Source organism: Mesoplodon mirus (assembly GCF_964341445.2).
Source record: "Mesoplodon mirus genome assembly, chromosome: 4".
Lineage (NCBI taxonomy): Eukaryota > Metazoa > Chordata > Mammalia > Artiodactyla > Ziphiidae > Mesoplodon > Mesoplodon mirus.
Window position 1 is genome coordinate 131,506,180 of NC_138979.1, and position 19,967 is coordinate 131,526,146.

General features: G+C 34.1%; 1 pseudogene across 1 annotated transcript; it reads right to left on the reverse strand.

Annotated features, from left to right (window-relative positions):
- Window positions 1–15,177: 15,177 nt before the first annotated feature.
- LOC309802908 (U2 small nuclear ribonucleoprotein A'-like) lies at window positions 15,178–15,892 on the reverse strand (annotated as a pseudogene). The gene has a single exon. The product of its transcript is annotated as a U2 small nuclear ribonucleoprotein A'-like (transcript).
- Between the last annotated feature and the right edge of the window lie 4,075 nt (window positions 15,893–19,967).

The window sequence follows — 19,967 nt, forward strand, 5'->3', positions numbered from 1 at the left end:
ATATCCTAATTTCATTTGTCGCTATCTTTCTTTGTCAAGTTATTGAGCACCTACTCCTACCAAAACTAAACAGATGAAAAAAGTTAAAAAAAAAGAAAAAAACTTAGAGAAGATTTTTTTTAAGATTGAAAAGAAAACCATGTGCTGATTGAATTGGCAATACTTATTAGAGTTTCAAATTGGATGTTGATAAAGTTGAATTCCTAAATATAAACATTCATTCTTTTGACAGTAAGTGAAAATGTCCTCCTCTGTAAATTAGTAAACACTCATTCTAGTTATACATTTCAGTTTCTTTTGAGTTTGATGAATTAGTACCATAAATTAAGTCAATTTGGGAACTCACTATTATATATGTGTGTGTGTGCGTGCATGTGTGTGTATAAAAGTTTTTCCTTAATAAGATTCTGACAAGAAACAAATGTTATGTTATAGTCAGAGGAGTAATTAAAGAGAATTTTAAGAAGTGATAAGGTATTGGTCGAGTTAAAAGAGCTAATAAGTTTTGATGATGCTCCCAGGATTTAGCAAGAGTAAAGCTATTACCACCACTATCCTGACAAAGCAAGGGAAGGCAGCTGTTACAGCAATCTCAGAGGGTACTGAAATCATGGGGGTATCTAAAAAGAGCTGTGGTGTTTGATACAGGTAAGACAACCACCCGTCCAATGTTTGCTGGCTGTGGCGGAGGTTTCTGAGGCAATAAATACCAAAACCTCTCTCTCCATCTTCTTCTAAAGCCTCCTACAGGCCAGAGTCTACTGACAAATAGTCTATAGAGGTCAGCCTCCTGAGACACACAGCAGGGAGGGGAAGGATAGTGAGTTGAGCTAAAATATCCCATAGAAGTTTATAGGCATACACTCTTACCTTACAACAAAGAACACATTTCTCATGTTGAAAATGTTAATGATTTTCGGATTTAATTTCCATCTACTTGACCAGTCCTTAAGTTGATAATTTTGTACACTGTAGGTCAGTGATAAAAGGTGGATAAGGACTGCTTTACCATAAATCCTGACATCAAATTTTAAATATATCCCTTCACACTGAAGTTTGGCAAGGGTAGGAATAAGTCTGCATCAGATAATCTTTAGATACAAATGTAACAAATTTAGAAAAACATTTCTTCAGAGCTAGAATTGAATGGGGGATTTAAAAACTCCTAAAATGTGGAAGTTGATGGTCTCACATAAGGGAGGGTGGTGAGCAAAATTTATCTATTCCTATATACTCATACTCAGAAAAGTGCCTGGCATACACTAAGCTTACAGTATCTGTTACATTTAACATAAAAACATATTGTTTTAGTCAGTGCTCTCACTAGCTTTCTCTGTAGGCTTAGGCAAGTCACCTTCTATTCAGCATCAATTTCTCTGTCTATCAAGTGGGATCAGTACCCATCATGTAAGATTATCTCGAGAATTTCTAACAATTATAACTTGAATCACATGATACTGCCATTTTTTAAGATCACAAATATCAGTGATTTCATGTGGTTCCATGTAAAGTATCGTGAATCTCCTTTGTAAATTCTAATGTGGAAAGTTAAAACTTAATAGGAGCTTTCATTTCATTTTTAATCTTTTCAAATAATCTTAGATATCAGAATTTTAGAGGTTAAAAAGCAAATTTTATTTCCTTTTTTTCATTCTTCTATTTATAAAAGCTATTAATCATTAACATTAATTGAATATTGTTTATGTACTATGCCCATTGCTAGAGATATCAGTTTTTATTTTTTCATGATACAGGAAATTGAAGTTGTAGAAGGATGTTTTCTTTATGAATCAATAGGGGATTTTACAGTTGAATAGAAAAATAAAAATCACAGTATCTGAATATTTTCTCCCTTACCTGATGCAGGAAAATGTTACCCAGTATCCTCACTAACCATCCCCTTTCTGCTAACATTTCAGTCTCCAAACCTGGTACATTTCAATTCATTGGAATTTTACTCATTAAATGTAATTGTCATAGTCATGCTTCCTTGAGATTCAGTTTAATTGGCATTTAGGTGTTTTTGAACTATTTAGCCACAAATTTACAGAAAGATCTTAATTTACTCTCATGGAAAGAAATTTATATTAACCATACTAGACCAGTAAATTTATTTATTTATTTATTTTATTAATTTATTTTTTGGCTGCTTTGGGTCTTAGTTGCAGCACACGGGATCTTCGTTGTGGCATGTGGGATCTTTCGTTGCAGCACACAGGCTTCTCTCTAGTTGTGGCATGCGGGTTTTCTCTTCTCTAGCTATGGTGCATGGGCTCCAGAGTGCTTGGGCTCTCTAGTTTGCAGTACACAGGCTCTCTAGTTGAGGTGCGTGAGCTCAGTAGTTGTGGCATGCGGGCTTAGTTGCCCTGCGGCATGTGGGATCTTAGTTCCCCGACCAGGGATTGAACGTGCGTCTGGGACATTGGAAGGCAGATTCTTTACCACTGAACCACCAGGGAAGTCCCTAAACCAGTAAATTTAGCTTTGAGACAGAATCTTTAGTTTCTAATTACTTTCAGTCACCTTTTCCGTGTCATCAACCTTCTGCAAATGCCTGTGCAAAGTGCTATGAGAGCAAGATTAGTGGCAACTAATTTTTCTGGTTAAAGAAAAGATGTGATGTTACAGTGTTTCTAAAAGTTTACTTTCTGCAGAAACGAAAATGATCTCATTCTTGCTATTGAGATATTTTTAATAATATCGTTTCTAATTTGTAAAACAGAAGGACATTGTAAAGTTTTCTTCATGCTCAGTTGCTTTTGGATTACTTAAAGCCTAAGTTGTATTTCTACAGCCCATAGGCCAGATATTATCCACTGCCACTTGTTTTTGTAAACAGAATTTTACTGCAACATAGTCACATGCCTCTGTTTATTTATTATCTATAGCTGCTTTCACACGACAATGGCAGAGTTTAGTACTTGTGACAACCAGACATGGTATGGCCCACAAAGCTTAAATTAGTTACTATTTGGCTGTTTACAAAAAACGTCAAACTCTCTCTTGAAGTTGTGAGTTACAAAGATAAGAACAGGAGTAAGGCCTTTGACAGTTTAGAGCTATCTTAGGAGCTTTCGTTCACACCCAGATCATATTCAGAATTCTGATTTAAATTTTGAACCACAAAATTATTGTTGATCCACAAAAACCTGATGCATTTAGAGCTATTTTTAATTTTTATGAGTCCTATTAGGTCAAACAAAGTATCATTAAATAATTTAAGTCTAACATGGTGCCTTACATATATTTACTAATGGTTCATTCTTGAGTCTGTATTTGAGTGCTTATATGTACTATGTACTGGGAATATATAAGGTGGAAAACACACCTCCATCCCTCAGTATTTTCACTGTCTTGGGGAGATGGACAAAAAAACAATTGAAAACTGTGATTAAATACTACACTAAAGATAATTACAAAGGGTTCTACAAGCCCATACAAAGTGAACCTAACTTGGTCTGCTTGGGGATGGTAAGGCCTGGTGGGACATGAGAGTCAGCAAAAGTGTTTGTGCCTGAGCCTTCAAAGAGGATGTATCCTAAATATATGTCAGACTTTCTTCACTACATAAATAATATAATTTTTTAGACCATATATAATTTCTTAGTGTAAAGCCATTGGTGAGCTCTCATGTTGGAAAGGTCTCCTGTATCTATGGTCTGTTGAAATTCCAGTATCATGTCTTCCTTTTCCACCTTTGGCTTTTAAGCAGCATGATGGTTAATTTTATGTGTCAACTTGTCTGGGTCATGGGGTACACAGATCTTTGGTCAAAAATTATTTTTAGATTTTCTATGGGTGGTTTTTTTTGGATAAGATTAGCATTTAAATTGCTAGATTGAGCAATACTGATTGCTGTCCTTTATGTGGGTGGGCCTCATCCAATCAGTCGAAGGCCTGAAGAATAAAAACCTCCCTCCTTTGAGTATGAGAGAATACTTCTGCCTGATTGCCTTCAAATTTGGACTAAAACAAAGGTCTCTCTCCCTCCCTTTTCCTCTCTCTCTCTCTCACAGATATACAAAATACACATATAGAGTGAGATATAGCTCTATGTATCTCCTAGTGTTTCTGTTTCTCTGGAGAATCCTGACTACTACAGGCAATTATAGCTTTCTTATTTGGTATTTGAATATGTTTTGAATATGTTGTATGCCATGAATCATGTTGTTTCAAGTTGTAAATGCTCTTTTTACTGAACTCATCTTTGGCTGCTCACTGCTCAAAAGCCAATAATTTGAGAGGTAAATGTCAGTAGAAATGACAGGTGCTTTAATCAGAAAAGCTGGCAGTCTGGTGAGAGGGTAGACCAGCTCTGAAGATTCTGCTCAGCCATGACAATTTTTAAAGGGAAAAATAGAGGGGGAAGAATTTCATTTGAGAAATGGAATACTGCCTGCCATATCAGTAAACAAAGGATGTCACAGTCATCAGTGATTACAGCCACTAGCCTATGTTGAGCTGGTGAGCCCTGAGAGAACTCAGGAAGAAAAAGAATACCTACCACCTAGCAGCCTTCAGACTTCAGCCAGTCCCGACCTGAGCCCTGAAGAAAATCAGGATGTGAGAACACAGTATACTGGCCCCAGATAGCTGAGGTGCATATCAAAGGAATGATTTCAGGGAGCCCAGACCCTTGCACCTTCCCATACGTAGAAAAGCACTAAATTCCTTAACTTGAGTTATCTAGTTTTCTTTTATTAACAGTAATCTTTTTTCCTACTACCTGCCCTTTGTTGCAAAACTCCTATATATCCTGGTTCCCCACCTTGCCTCCTTGAAGCAGTTCTCTCAGGGTTACTTGAGATGCTGCCTCCCGGGCTTGAAGTCCTAAAAATTTCTGTTGATTAAAAGAAAACTCTCAACTTTTGGGTTGTGAATTTTTTTTAGTCAACACAGTGAATCATCGAGGCAGGAAGTTGGGTTCTGCATCATTCTCCATTGCAGGCAGACAGGCTGACTCTCTCTTCAGATGTTATCTTGCCCACGTGATCTGCCTGCAGTATTCTTTAGGGGGCTGTTGAGGGTAGAGTTCTTTAACTACTAAATTCTTCATTCTTGCTACTTTTTATCGAGGAAAAGAATCAGCAGGTTAGATAAGGCATGGTGTGCATTCAGGAAAGCATAAGTTAGGAGTTAGGTTAAATTGACTAGTGATCACATCCCTATAATTAGGTTTTAAAGGTTAGAGGGGGACAGAAATAAGCAAACAAGGAAGGGACAAAAGAGCTGCTTTCACTCTGAGGAGAAGAGAGGAAATTAAGACTAAAGTTTAAAGCTGTCCCTTTATAGGAAAAATATGCATTAGCAACATAGAGGTAACATTGTGGTCTCCTTGACCAATGTGAAACACAAGTAGACAAAGAAATGGCCTGGTTGTAACTGACCGTGTCCCTAGTATTAGAGAATCTGTGTGGAGTTAAGTTTGTAGGGGAGCAAAACTTGCCTCCCCAAAATGTCTCTTTGGCATGCAGATTATTTTGAGCTGAAAACAATCAAGGTCCTAAAGACTCAAGAGGAACCTTTGACCTTATCCCTAACTGCCTAAAAGAATGTAGATGGAGGGCCTGTTCCTGGAAGGGGGCTATCACCCTGGATAACTACAGTATGAACTAGGTGTGGCAGACAGGAAGGAACCTAGCAAAGCCTGTTTGTTAAACTTCCTCTCTGTGTCCCATTGCCTCTGCATGGCTCAGCAAATACTCGTTTACCAAACATTTGCTTTTCGATTTCCTTGTCAATTGCCTACCTCCCCTTTGATGTCCCAAACCACTATGGCAACATTCTCTTTTGTCTTCAGCTGAAGATGATTTTTAAGATGAGGGTTCCAGCCATTCTGGCAAGTTACTCAGTTTTCATGGGTCTCTCCTGTGTATTCATGTTATTAAATTTTTGTTTGTTTTTCCCCTGTTAATCTGCCTCATGACAATTTAATTCTTAGACTAACCAGAAGAATTTAGGAGGGTGGAGGAAAATTTCTTCCTCTCTGACAAGTTTATTCCTTAAGGATATTTAATCAAAATCATTTACATTAAAAGATACATATCATTTAGGTCTATATTGATAATGTCCACATTATATAATATTCTGAGTTTGCTAAAAACATATTTTATAGCAGAGCACATACATTGGAAAAAATAAGTGAGATAACTGAAGTAATGTTTAATGTAATTTATCATGGTGATAAATTGATCATGCTCATAAAAATGCATATCCTCTACTACTAGGATAATTAGGGAAGATATTTACTGATTAAATATTCCATAACTTGCTTTAGTCCTTTTCAACATGTAAAAATAGACATCACAAGATTATAGAAATCTAGTTTTTACAGCATGATTCCACATCTATGCAATTTCTTGACATGGTAAGACTTTGTAGCCTTTTATTGTAAGCCCTAAAATTGTTGATAACCAGTTTAACACTGCAAGTAGCAAATGAGTGTGTTTGTGTGCTATTTTGTACTCTGTTTTGCTTTAGCAGATTATAACTTTGGATAACTTAATCCCTTTAAATTAAACAAATTCACTTGTTTAGATTTCTAGAACTAACGTTGTGCTGGGAAAACTTGGTTTCTTCTCTCATCTTGCTCTTTTCCAATTCCACAGCGTTGCAAAAGCTGTAGACTAAAATTTCTGAGCTCAGCTTCTTCATCTGTAAAATAAGGGTGTTGGATGAGGTGATATCTAGACCCTCTTTTAATCTAAAATTCTGCTGCTTTAATTTATTTTTATGCCTAATTTGTTCAACTTTGTCCTGCATTTATCAAATTTGTCAGACAATGGTAAAATAGCATCCTTTTAAATGCATTTTTATGTACATATACTGATAATTCAGTACAGAGTGGTCTCAATCATCTGCAAGTTTCTTTGAAAATAATATATTACTTTGCTGAATTAGGGTAACAGGTGCTTCATTTCTCAATTTTACTTCAAGTAGCTACTTCTTAAAATTTATGTTCTGTTGATCTCTTATGTGCAGATTAACACACAACAAAATAAAATAATTGGTATTACCTTTGCTATACATAAGTCATCATTCTTCCCATTTTTAAGGTAACTAATTTATTTACTTGTAGTTGTACTCTTCACTGAAATATGTATGCTGTGCCTCTTCAATTGTTTTTTATCATCCTGTTATTCAGTTATTTTAAAATTTCTTAGTACAAAAAGAAACTATGTGGATTTTTAATCTTGAAATTCCAGCAAAATAACAAAAAGCAAGAAGACTAGCATGAATGAAATAAACATCAAATTATTGAGGCAGGAAAATTTAACAACATGATCTAAACTAAGAACCGATTGCAAGTATGGTACATAAAATAGTCACTTTTATACTTTTAAGAATTCTTATTTCTCAGCACGCTATGAAAATTAGTTCACTGGTAAATTCTGTCTAGCAACACCCCTCTCCACATATTCTCTATTATGCATAGATAAGGAGAATTAAAGGGAAAGCTACCTTGATTGGCAAAATGATACCCACAAATGTAATTACACATACACACATATTCATAAACTCCTTAATCCCCTTTATTCAGATTGAAGTTATTTATTTCAGTAGCATGCAGATATAGACTATTTGAAGAAAATACTACAGAGATGTAATGCTTCTTTTCAATACTTGCAAGAATTTCACTTTTTCAGGAAAACCTCATATTAGTCAATCTCATAGCGTCATGTATTTTGCAGTGCATTCTAAAAATTGTAACTCCATGTTCATTACTGCAATCATATCTGATTATCTGCCTTACCTCTAGCCTCTGAGTTCCACCTAAGCATGGAGTATTTCTGGTTTTGGTCATCATTGTATTCTCTTCATCAAACTTGTTGCCTGGATGATGAGCTCAATAATTATGTATCAGATGAGTAAAGGAATGTATGGTTCCAAGGACAAGGTTCAGTAAAAATGGATGGAATTAAAAGGAAATTGAATATTCTATCAGTAAAAAAAATATTTTTATAACACATAAATATTAGACAAAAGGTAATTCATTATTTCATTATCCTCCTATCCGTCAAACTTGAGGAATGGATTCATTCAATGGGTGGAGACTGGTCAAGATATCTTCTAAAATTGCTTCCAGATTAAGATTGTGTCCTATAAAAATGCATATTTAATAAGAGTTACTGGATCAAAATTATGTGAATGAGAAATAATAACTTGTATTTCCAACATATTTTAAGTATAAAGACATTTTCATGTTTTCTCACAAATAAACTACTTTTATTTTGAATTCTTTTGGAAATATTGCAGGAAGAGTAAGCACATTTGTTTGTTTGTCTCTAATGTGAACACCTGAAACCATTTCTACCCAGTACATGAAAAATATATTCAGAGCAACAAAACAGGATGTGAGTTCTTGTTAGACAAGGAATTCTTTCATAAGATACCCGTAATTCATTATAAAATATTACTAACTTAATATACAGAATTATTCATTAGATAATGCAGATATTTGTTACTGTTGTCTTCTTAAGAAATTAAATGAATACAAATATGGATTCAGGAAAATATTAAGAGTATAAAATTTGACAAATATTCAGTTTCTGACTGCCATTCATATGAAGCCCTGAAAAAGGCTCAGTTTGCTTATTTATGAGACAAAGTTCATAATAGAATCAACCTACTAGGTTACTGCAAAGATTAATTAAGAATATAAGAAAATGTATGTAAAGGTTTAAGAAAATTACTCCATAAATTTTAATTTTAATAAGAGGAGCATAATTAGTATAATCAAAAAGTGCCATCTCACTAAAATATAAAACTCAAAGCACTTTAAAAGCCTTTCTCTTCTCCTGATGCAGGAGTAACACACATAGCAGTTTTCTCAGGAGAAGGAGGGGCAAGAGATTGGTTTTTTCATGATTTCTTAGCTCTCCATATTGATATCTTCACATATTAGCTGAATTTCTGGCCTCTGGAAGTGGAAGAATGGTGAGGAACTTTTACTTGGTTGGTTCAGTAATGATCGTACATTGAAGTCTATGGTTATAGTAGACATACAATTACTGGTCATTATCTCCTGAGATAAACCCTTCCTCAGATACTCTCTGCTCTCTGCTTGAAGACATCATATGCAGTTCTCTAATTTTTAAAACATTTATGTCTTTAAAACATTTATATGTTTATGTTCCCCTCTTTTAAGCCACACTGAGATATGATTGACAGAAAAAAGCTGTGTACATTTAATGAATCCAACTTGATAAATTTGGAAATAAATATACACCTATGAAACAATCACGGTGATCAATGCTAATAAACATATCCATCGCTTCCAAAAGTTTCCTTGGGCCTTTATTTTTTTCTGTGATAAGTAGAGTTAATGTAAAATCTACACTCTTAGCAAATGCCTAAGTAAACAGCATAGTATTGTTTAACTATAGATATTATGGTAGACAGTAGATCTCTGGAACTTATTCATCTTGCCTAACTGAAACTTTGTATCCTTTGAGTAATTCCTACCTGTTTTCCCCTCCCCCTCCCCTTGCTAAGCACCATTCTACTTTGAATCCATGAGTTTGATTATTTTATATTCCTTGTATAGTTTGATTATTTTATATTCCTCATATAAGTAGGATTATGTAGTAGTTTTTCTGTGTCTGGCTAATTTTACTTAGCATAATGTCTTTCAGGTTCATCCATGTTGTCTCATATGGCAGAATTTCATTTTCTATGGCTGAATAATATTCCATTGTATGTATTTTCTTTAGCCATTCATCATCTTTCCTTGAATGTTTACATTGCTTCCATGTCTTAGCTATTGTGAATAATACTGAAATGAACACAAGAATGCAGGTGTATCTTTGAGACTCTGATTTCAGTTCCTTTGGATAAATACCCAAAAAGTGGGATTGCTGGATCATATGGTAGGTCTATTTTTCATTTTTTGAGGAATCTCCATATTGTTTTCAACAGTGCTACACCAAATTATATTCCACCAAGACTGTACAAGTTTTCTTTTTCTTCCATATTCTCACCAGCACTTGTTATCTTTTGTTTTTTATAACAGCCATCCTGAGAGATGTGAGGTGATAACTCATTGTGGTTTTAAGTTGCATTTACCTGTTGAGTAGTAATGTTGAAACATTTTCTTATAACTCTTGGCCATTTGTGTACCTTCCTTGGAAACATTTTCTGAGGCCCTTTGCTCATTTTTGACAGGGTTATTTGATTTTTTTGCTATTGAGTTGTATGAATTAATTATAAATTTGGGATATTAACCCTTTATTAGTTATGGTTTTCAAATATTTTCTCCCAAGCCATAGGTTACCTTTTCATTCTGTTGACTGTTTATTGCACTGTGCAGAAGCTTTTCAGTTTGATGTAATTTCACACATCTATTTGTGCTTTTGTTTGCTGGTGCTTTTGGTGTTACATCCAAAAAATCATCACCAAAGCCAAGGTCAAGAAAAATTTTTTCCTATGTTTTATTCTTGGAGTTTTAGAGTTTCAGGTCTTATATTCAAGTTTTTAATCCATTTTGAATTGAATTTTGTGTATAGTGTAAGAAAAGGGCTCAATTTCATTCTTTTGCATGTGGATATCTAGTTTGTCAACACCATTTGAGGAAACTATCCTTTCCCCATGGTGTATTCTTGGTCACTTGTTAAATATCAGTTGACTGTATATGAATAGATTTATTTCTGGGCTCTCTATTTTCTTGCATTGGTCTATATGTCTAATTTTATGCTAGTACCAAACAGTTTTGATTATTGCAATTTGTAATATGTTTTGAAATGTGAAAGTGTGATGACTCTAGCTTTGTTCTTCTTACTCAAAATTGCTGTGACTATTTAGAGTATTTAATTTAGTGGTTCTATATGAATTTTAGGATTGTTTAACTGTGTAAAAATGCTACTATGATTTTGATAGTATTGCATTGAATCTGTAGACTGCTATGGGTACTACGAGCATTTAAAAAATATTAATTCTTCCAAACTAGGAATATGGAATATCTTTCCATTTACTTGTGTCTTGTTAAATTTCTTTCATGAATGTTTTATGTGGTTATCAGTGTATCAGTTCTTCACCCATTTGGTTAAGCTTATTCTTAAGTATTTAATTTTTCATTGCTATTGTAAATGGAATTTGTTTTCTTGATTATTTTTTAGATAATCTATTGTTATTGTATTGAAAGAATGGTCCACCATATACAACTCAATAAATATGATATACCACATTAGCAGAATGGAGGATAAAAATCACACATTCATATCAGTACATGAAGGTAAAGCATTTGATAAAATTCCACACACATCCACGGCAGAAACTATCAACAAATCAGAGCAGAAGAAATTTGTCTCAATATAATAAAGACCATATTTGAAAATCCCACAACTCACATCATACTCAATGGTGAAAACTAAAAGATTTTCCTTTAAGATCAGAAAATAGGCAGGTATGCTCATTTTCACCAATTCTGTTCAGTAGAGTACTGGAAGTCCTAGGCAGATCATTTAGGCATCCAAGAGAAAAAGAGACAAAACACATCAAAATCAAAAAGGAAAAAGTAAAATTATCTCTTTCTGAAGACATGTTTATATCATATGTCTATTCATATTTTAAAGACCCCACAAAAATGCCATTAGAACTAACAAGTGAATTCAGTAAAGTTTTAGGATATAGAATCAACATACCATAGTTCTCTTTTAAAGGCTCATATTATTGGTTACTTTCTACTCCCTCATTTATCTCTTGGAATTTGTCAGGTATCCATTTGGTTGCATTAATTCATTGTTACTAGGAATCCCTTTCTGTTTTTTTAAGACTTTAATTTTTTAGAGCAATTTTAGGTTTACAGCAAATTGAGAAGAAGGTACAGAGATTTCCCATATACACCTTTTCCCCATGTGTACATAGCCTCATCCACTATGAACGTTAATCACCAAGTGGTACAATTTTTACCAAGGATGAACCTACATTGACACATTATAATCACCCAAAGTCCATAGTTTACATTAGGGTTCACTCTTGGTGTTGTACATTTTATGGGTTTGAACAAATGTATAATGGCATATATCCATCATTATAATGTCATACAGAGTATTTTCAATGCCCTAGATATCCTCTGCTCTCTGCCTATTTATCCCTCCTATACCTAGAAACTACTGAATTTTTAATGTCTTCACAGTTTTGCCTTTTCCAGAATGTCCTATCTTTGTAGTCACATAGTATGTAGCCTTCTGAGATTGGCTTCATCCATTTAGTAATATGCATTTAAGGTTCTTCCATGTCTTATCATGGCTTGATAGTTCATTTCTTTTTAGTACTCAGTGCTATTCTGTTATCTGGATATACCATAGTTTATTTATCCATTTACTTACTGAAAGACATCTTGGTTACTTCCAAGTTTTGGCAATTATGACTAAAGTTACTATAAACATCTATGTACATGGTTTTTGTATAGAAATAAGTTTTCAGCTCCTTTGGGTAATACCAAGGAGTGTGATCACTGGATAACATGGTGAGAATATGTTTAGTTTTGTATGAACCATCAAACTGTTTTCCAAAGTGACTGTACTATTTTGCATTTCTATCTGCAGTGTATGAGAGTTCTTGTTGCCCTACATCTTCATCATTTGGTGCTGTCAGCATTCTGGATTTTGGACATTAAATAGGTACGTAGTGGTATCTCATGGTTGTATTTCCCTGATAACATATGATTTGGAGCATCTTTTCATGCATTTAATTTATCATCTGTAATCTTCTTTGGTGAAATGTCTGTTAAGGTGTTTGGCCCATTTTTTTAATTCAGGTATTTTTATTGTTGAGTTTTAAGTGTTCTTTGTATATTCTGGATAATAGTGTTTTATCAGAAGTGTCTTGCAAATATTTTCTTCCAGTCTGTGACTTGTCTTCTAATACCCTTAATATTATCTTTTGCAGAACACAAATTTTTAATTTTAATCAACTCCAGCTTATCAATTATTTCTTTCATGTATTGTGTCTTTACTGTTGTACCTAAAAAGTCATCCCTATTTCCAAGGTCATCAAGAACTTCTCCTATTTTATCTTCTAGGGGTTTTATAGTTTTGCATTTTACATTTAGGCTTAAGGTCCATTTTAAGTTAACTTATGTGAAGAGTGTGAGGTCTGTGTCTAGATTAATTTTTTTGGCATGTGGATGTCCAGTTGTTCTAGCACAATTTTTGAAGAAACTGCCTTTGCCTCATTGTATTGCCTTTGCTCCTTCATCATAGGTCAGTTGGCTACATATTTTAGGTCTATTTCAGGACTCTCTATTCTCTTCCATTGATCTATGTGTCAGTTTTTTTGCTAATAGGACACTCGTGATTACTGTAGCTTTATAATAGTCTTGAAGTTAAATAGGATCAGTCCTTCAACTTTGTTATTCATTTTCAACACTGTGTTGGTTATTATAGGTCTTTTTCCTCTCTATATAAACTTTAGAATCACTCTTTCTGTATTGATAAAGTGACTTGATGGGATTTTGATCAGGATTGTATTAAATCTATAGATCAATTTGGGAAGAACTGACATCTTGACAATATTGTCTTTCTATCCATGAACACGAATGTATCTCCATTTATTAGTTCTTCTTTGATTTTATTCATCACATTTTTATAGTTTTATTCATCTAGATCTTATAATATTTTGTTATACTTAAGTATTTCATTTGGGGTATAATATAATAATAATATAACATAGTAATTTATATTATTATAACGTGATAATATAAATGGTATTTTGTGTTTACTTTCAAATTCCACCCTTTCATTGCTGGTACACAGGAAAGCAACTGATTTTTGTATATTAACCTTACATCCTGCAACCTGCTATAATTTCTTTTTAGTTTCAGGAACTTTTTGTTGATTCTTTCAGATTTTCTTTATAGACTGTCATATCATCTGAGAACAAAAACAACTTTAGGTTCCCCTTCACAATCTGTTTACCTTTTATTTTCTTTTCCAGCTTTATTGCATTAGCAAGGACTTGTAGCACAATGTTGAATAGGAGTGATGAGAGGATATGTTCTTGTCTTGTACCTGATCTTAGTGGAAAAGCTTTGAATGTCCCACCTTTGAGTATAATGTTAATTGTAGGCCTTTTGTAGATACCATTTAACATGTTGAGAAAGTTCCTCTCTATTCCTAGTTTACTAAAAGTTTGTGTCATGATTGGGTATTGTATCTTGTCAAATACTTTTTTGTCATCTATTGATATGATCATGAGATTTTTCTTTTTCACCCTGTTGATGTGATGGATTACATAAATTGATTTTCAAATATTGAATCAGCCTTGCAGTCCTGTAATAAATCCCATTTGATTGTGGTGTACAACTATTTTATACATTTTTGGATTTGAATTGCTAATATTTTGTTTCATATTTTTGCACCTATGTTCATGAGATATATTGGTCTGTAGTTTGCTTTTCTTGTAACTGTTTTTGGTACTAGGGTAATGCTGACCTCATAGAATTAATTAAAAAGTTTTCCCTCTGCTTCTATATTTTGAAAGAGACTATAGAGAATTGGTACCATTTCCTCCTTAAATGTTTAGTTGAATTCACCAGTGAACCCATTTGGACTTTGTGCTTTCTGTTTTGGAAAATAATTAATTCAATTTGTTAATTTGTTAATTCAGATCATCTATTTCTTTTTGTGTTAATTTTTTCATATCATATCTTCTAAAGAATTGGTCTATTTTATCTGTTATCAAATTATAGGCATAGAGTTTTTCATAGTATTCTTTTATTAGCTTTTTAAATTCCATGGGATCTGTAGTGATATTCCTTTTTTCATTTCTGATACTAACATTTTTCATCCTCTTTCTTTTTTTTTTTTTAAATTAGCTTAGCTAGATGTTTATTGTTTCTATTGATTTTTGCAAAGAGCAAGCCAGCTTTTAGTTTCACTTATTTTTTTTTCTGCTGATTTACTCTTACCAGTTGGCTGATTTCTACTGTATTATATATTTTCTTCTGCTTACTCTTTTTATATTCTTTTTGGGAGGACAGTGAATGTCCCTTATTTTTACTATTTGTAGAAAACTGGCATTCAGATTTCAAAATTTATATTACAAAGTTACCAGCAGCAGTTTTAGACATTTCAACAATGTTTTTGAACTCGACTTTTTTGACATAAGCAAGGCTATTATTCCATATTCAAAAAGAGGACTTGTCCCAGGTGGACATATTATATATCCTGTAGATACTCAGAGGCCATTTGTGACTATGTCTTCTTCCATTTCCTCTTCACCATCAATCATCAGTGAGGCCTGATTGATCTGCATTCTCTGCCAGGTATCAGAGAGAAAATAGAAAACACTCCAGGCACTCCACTTCAGCGAGGGTTGATGCATTAGCATTCTCGACTGCTTCTACATCCCCTGCAGGTGACCTGCCTTTCTTTTTGTCACTTGGCAAACCATAACCTGGATTGAAAGTTTTGCTTCTCATGGAAATATCCTTTGCAAGTTGTGTCCCTTGTCTGCCCTTGAACGTTTTCTCTGCTTCCTGGCACTCTTTAAGTTCCAACTTCTGGAAATCCAATACTCTGACTTGTGGAACTTTATAAATTACATACAGTCTGTTACACTACTTCTTTGTTAGAAGATTTCCTAGAGTATTTAGATAAGTCAGTTATTTGAGAGATGTCAAAGAGTCCAGATCATCCAGTCCCACAAGATTATTGCTGGTGAGAATAAGTTCTGTCAGACAGTGCAGAGCCTGACCAAGTCCATCACCTATATGGCATATTCTATTGTTGTTCACTAATAATTTTTTCAGTCTTCTGACTAAAGAAAAACCACCTAGTTTCCTGATTACATTGCCAGAAAAATCAATAGCATCAAACTGGTCTAAAGTAGCACCTAGATTTTCAGTGACAGGAATTTTATATTCCTGGAGGTCCAGCTTATTGTTCTGCATGGCTTTGGTGTACTGCACTGCCTGCTAGATCACCTCCCTCATCAGCTTCACTATCCTCCTCCAGTGATGTTGTGCATCCACCATCACATACCAGATATTCTCTTTGCTTACTTTGGATTTAATATGGTTTTGTTTTTTTTTTTTTTTGCTAGTTTCCTAAGGTGGAAACTTAAATTATTAATATGGATCTTCTTTTCTAATATATGCATTCAATGCTATACATTTCACTCTAAGCATTGCTTTCACTGCATCCCACAAGTTTTAATTAGTTGTATTTTTTTATTTTTATTTTTTTCAAAATATTTTAAAATTTCTTTTGAGATTTCTTTTTTGTCCCATATGTTACACACAAGGTGTGGTGTTTAATCTCTACATATTTCGAGATTTTCCAGGTGTCTTTCTGTTATTGATGTTTAATTTAATTCTATCTTGCTCTAGTTGAAATCCTATGATTTATATTCTTTCAGATTTGTTAAGATGTGTTTCATGAATGTGACTTATTGTGGTGAACGCTTCATGTGAGTCTGACAAAAATGTTAATTTTGCTTTTGTTGGATAAAGAGGTTTATAGAAGTCAATTATGTCCAGTTGGCTGAAAGTGTTGTTGAGTTCAACTATGTCCTTATTGATTTCAGCCTCATATATAGTAGATTAATATATTACTCCTTGCATTTCTATCAGTTTTTGACTCAAGTAGTTTGATAATCTGTTGTTAAGTGCACACACGTCAAGAAGTGTCTTCTTGGAGAACTGGTCCCTTTGTCATTATGTAATGCCCTTTTTTATCCAGAAAATTTTTCTTACTTTAAAGTCTGGTCTATCTGAAATTAACATAATTAACATTCTTCTTTGTTTTGATTATTGTTAGCATAGAATATTTTTCTCCATCCACTTACATTGTCTTTATACATTATATATATATATATATATATATATATATATATATATATACACACACACACACACACACACATATATATATATACACACACATGTCTTTATATATAAAGTGTATTTCAACTTATATTTGGGTCATGTTTTTTGACCCACTCTAAGAATCTGTTTTTAATTTAGACCTAATTTACACTATTGACATTCAAAGTGAATACTGATTTAGTTGGTTTGATATTGATTATATCCATTATTATTGCCTGTGATCTTTGTTTCTTTTTTTTGTCTTCCACTCTTTTTCTGTTTTTTTATGGTTTAAATTGGGCATTTTATATTATTTTATTTTCTCCCCTTTCTTGGCATATTAGTTACACTTTTTTTTTTACTTTTTTAAATGTTTGCACTAGAATTTTTTTAAATTTAATTTAATTTTATTTTATTTTTATTAGTTTCTGTTTTATAACAAAGTGAATCAGTCATACATATACATCTGTTCCCACATCCCTTCCCTCCTACGTCTGCCTCCCTCCCACCCTCCCATTCCCACCCCTCCAGGCGGTCACAAAGCACTGAGCCGATCTCCCTGTGCTCTGCGGCTGCTTCCCACTATCTATCTACCTTACGTTTGGTACTGTATATATGTCCATGCCTCTCTTTCACTTTGTCACAGCTTACCCTTCCCCCTCCCCATATCCTCAAGTCCATTCGCAAGTAGGTCTGTCTTTATTCCTGTTTTACCCCTAGGTTCTTCATGACATTTTTTTTTTCTTAAATTCCATATATATGTGTTAGCATACGGTATTTGTCTTTCTCTGTCTGAATTACTTCACTCTGTATGACAGACTCTGGGTCTATCCACCTCATTACAAATAGCTCACTTTCATTTCTTTTTATGGCTGAGTAATATTCCATTGTATATATGTGCCACATCATCTTTATCCATTCATCCGATGATGGACACTTAGGTTGTTTCCATCTCCGGGCTATTGTGAATAGAGCTGCTATGAACATTTTGGTACATGTCTCTTTTTGAATTATGGTTTTCTCAGGGTATATGCCTAGTAGTGGGATTGCTGGGTCATATGGTAGTTCTATTTGTAGGTTTTAAGGAACCTCCATACTGTTCTCCATAGTGGCTGTACCAATTCACATTCCCACCAGCAGTGCGAGAGTGTTCCCTTTTCTCCACACCCTCTCCAGCATTTGTTGTTTCTAGATTTCCTGATGATGGCCATTCTGACTGGTGTGAGATGATATCTCATTGTAGTTTTGATTTGCATTTCTCTAATGATTAATGATGTTGAGCATTCTTTCATGTGTTTGTTGGCAGTCTGTATATCTTCTTTGGAGAAATGCCTATTTAAGTCTTCTGCCCATTTTTGGATTGGGTTGTTTGTTTTTTTTTTTTGCTATTGAGCTGCATGAGCTGCTTATAAATTTGGGAGATTAATCCTTTGTCAGTTGCTTCATTTGCAAATATTTTCTCCCATGCTGAGGGTTGCCTTTTGGTCTTGTTTATGGCTTCCTTTGCTGTGCAAAAGCTTTGAAGTTTCATTAGGTCCCATTTGTTTATCTTTGTTTTTATTTCCATTTCTCTAGAAGGTGGGTCCAAAAGGATCTTGCTGTGATTTATGTCATAGAGTGTTCTGCCTATGTTTTCCTCTAAGAGTTTGATAGTTTCTGGCCTTACATTTAGGTCTTTAATCCATTTTGAGCTTACTTTTGTGTATGGTGTCAGGGAATGATCTAATCTCATATTTTACATGTCCCTGTCCAGTTTTCCCAGCACCAATTATTGAAGAGGCTGTCCTTTCTCCACTGTACATTCCTGCCTCCTTTATCAAAGATAAGTTGACCATATGTGCGTGGGTTTATCTCTGGGCTTTCTATCCTGTTCCATTGATCTATCTTTCTGTTTTTGTGCCAGTACCATACTGTCTTGATTACTGTAGCTTTGTAGTATAGTCTGAAGTCAGGGAGCCTGATTCCTCCAGCTCCATTTTTCGTTCTCAAGATTGCTTTTGTTATTCGGGGTCTTTTGTTTTTCCAAACAAATTTTGAAATTTTTTGTTCTAGTTCTGTGAAAAATGCCAGTGGTAGTTTGATAGGGATTGCATTGAATCTGTAGATTGCTTTGGGTAGTAGAGCCATTTTCACAATATTGATTCTTCCAATCCAAGAACATGGTATATCTCTCCATCTATTTGTATCATCTTTAATTTCTTTCATCAGTGTCTTATAATTTTCTGCATACAGGTCTTTTGTCTCCTTAGGTAGGTTTATTCCTAGATATTTTATTCTTTTTGTTGCAGTGGTAAATGGGAATGTTTTCTTGATTTCACTTTCAGATTTTTCATCATTAGTGTACAGGAATGCCAGAGATTTCTGTGCATTAATTTTGTATCCTGCTACTTTACCAAATTCATTGATTAGCTCTAGTAGTTTTCTGGTAGCATCTTTAGGATTCTCTATGTATACTATCATGTCATCTGCAAACAGTGACAGCTTTACTTCTTCTTTTCCAATTTGGATTCCTTTTATTTCCTTTTCTTCTCTGATTGCTGTGGTTAAAACTTCCAAAACTAGGTTGAATAAGAGTGGTGAGAGTGGGCAGCCTTGTCTTGTTCCTGATCTTAGTGGAAATGGTTTCAGTTTTTCACCATTGAGGACGATGCTGGCTGTGGGTTTGTCATATATGGCCTTTATTATGTTGAGGAAAGTTCCCTCTGTGCCTACTTTCTGCAGGGTTTTTATCATAAATGGGTGTTGAATTTTATCAAAAGCTTTCTCTGCATCTATTGAGATGATCATATGGTTTTTCTCCTTCAATTTGTTAATATGGTGTATCACGTTGATTGATTTGTGTATATTGAAGAATCCTTGCATTCCTGGAATAAACCCCACTTGATCATGGTGTATGATCCTTTTAATGTGCTGTTGGATTCTGTTTGCTAGTATTTTGTTGAGGATTTTTGCATCTATGTTCATCAGTGATATTGGCCTGTAGTTTTCTTTCTTTGTGACATCCTTGCCTGGTTTTGGTATCAAGGTGATGGTGGCCTCATAGAATGAGTTTGGGAGTGTTCCTCCCTCTGCTATATTTTGGAAGAGTTTAAGAAGGATAGGTGTTAGCTCTTCTCTAAATGTTTGATAGAATTCGCCTGTGAAGCCATCTGGTCCTGGG